The sequence below is a fragment of the Myotis davidii genome, unplaced genomic scaffold (genome assembly GCF_000327345.1).
Source record: "Myotis davidii unplaced genomic scaffold, ASM32734v1 scaffold134, whole genome shotgun sequence".
In the NCBI taxonomy this organism is placed as follows: domain Eukaryota; kingdom Metazoa; phylum Chordata; class Mammalia; order Chiroptera; family Vespertilionidae; genus Myotis; species Myotis davidii.
In genome coordinates, this window is record NW_006288853.1 from 2,444,900 (window position 1) to 2,446,827 (window position 1,928).

Here is a 1,928-nt window from a genome sequence, read left to right on the forward strand (position 1 = left end):
TCAGCAGCATACGCTTCATGGATGACATAGTTACAGAAGCAGCCCCCTTTTCTCTCCCCTCCCCCCACAAAAGGGTGAGATTAGAGGTGATCCTAGTGGTGAACAAGGAGCTGACCGAGCCCAGAGCCTGGATTTGGAATTCCTCCTTCGGATATCAGAACCTTCTCTAGACTATGTTCCAAGGAACCCTAGCGACTCAAGATAGGTGTTCCTTGCAGAAAGGGTTCTGTGGCCAATAGGGTTGGGAAATACTGCATATTTATCCTCTTTAGGGATTTGCAGTGTCTTAGCATATTAAAGAAAACCCAGCTCACTATGGTTAGCAGCCAGAAGACGTGTTCCCTGGCTCAAGTTTGAGAAACATTGGTTAACACGTGAGACAGGACAGATAGACACAGAAGAACAAAGGCCAGCCAGCACCCTGGCTGCTACCTCTTGGCCTCAACATGAGGGACCCCTGCTGTGGTCCTGGAAATGCAGGGAGAGCCAGTGCTTCATAGCTCCGGCTCCACGGAGGAGATGCGCGTGAGCTGTCTTTGTGGGCGGAGGAGGCTGATGGACGTGGAAAGGAGCCTGTCTGGGCCTGCTGTTCTGCCACAGGAAGTACTGGCGTTTGGCCGAGGAGGGATTGGTGCTGCGCTGCTGCAAGCAGAGAGCAGGGGACTGTTTCCAGCCAACTGTCCTTCAGGTCTCCTGGTCAGCTGCTGGGAGGGGAGGGACAGGATGCTCATGGCCTGTCGTCAGACTCACTGACAAAGTCGGGAAATGCCTGCCTTCCTCTCGGCCTGTGTCTCGTGTTGGCTTTTTGGTGACCAAGAAACAAAAACCCACTTGAACTCTAGCTCAAGAAAACCTGTAGACTGTAATAAAGACTTTCTTAAAAATGCCTGTGAAAGGCATTCTGCAAGGGCAGATGTTAGAAGCATTCTCTTTAAAGTCAGGAGCAAGACAGTATCACCCGTTTTTGTTCAGCGTTGCCCTGGAGTCTTGGCTAGTGTTTAAAGACTAAGAGAGCCCGGCCGCCGTGGCTCAGTGGATGGAGTGTTGGCCCTCGGACTGAAGGGCTGCAGGTTCAATGACAGTCAAGGGCAACATAGCTGGGCTGCAGGCTCGATCCTGGCCCATGTCTCTCTCACATCGATGTTTCTCTCTCTCTCTCTCTTACCCTCCCTTCCACTCTCTCTAAAAATCAATGGAAAAATATCCTCAGTTGAGGATTAACAACAATAGATAAAAGAATAAGAAAGAGAAAAAGAAAAAGAAATTACAAGCATAAGAATAAAAAAAAAGAGGAGGTAGACCTGTCATAGTTTGTAGATGGTAATTGTCTGTATGAAACACTGAGACATAGCTAGGCAAGTGACTAGGACAGTGGTTCTCAACCTTCCTAATGCCCCAACCCTTTAATACAGTTCCTCATGTTGTGGTGACCCCAACCATACAATTATTTTCGTTGCTACTTCATAACTGTAATGTTGTTACTGTTGTGAATCGTAATGTAAATATCTGATATGCAGGATGTATTTAGGCGACCCCTGGGAAAGGGTCGTTCGACCCCCAAAGAGGTCATGACCCACAGGTTGAGAACCACTGGACTAGGATAACCAGAGAGGTTAGGAAGGTGTCTGGAGAGAAGATACAAAAGTCAATTGTATTTCTGTATATTGGCAATAATGAAAATAGGTATACCGGTATATGTTTAAAATAAATCTTTTATTTTAGACTAATTTTAGATTTACAGAAAAATTGCAAGGCTAGTGCAGAATGCTTCCACAATCCCTCACGCAGTTTTCCCGGTGTTAACATCTGACTTTGCTGTGGTACATTAAAGGGGGGAAAATACACACACACACACACACACACACACACACGTACATATATAAGTCGGTGACTTTACCATTAATAGGGACAAAATATTAATATTTACT

At 46.2% G+C, this 1,928-nt stretch overlaps 1 protein-coding gene across 1 annotated transcript in view; it reads left to right on the top strand.

The window, feature by feature from the left end:
* HK1 (hexokinase 1) overlaps positions 1-1,928 on the top strand; it is a 64,757-nt gene that overhangs the window by 43,291 nt on the left and 19,538 nt on the right. The window lies entirely within an intron of this gene.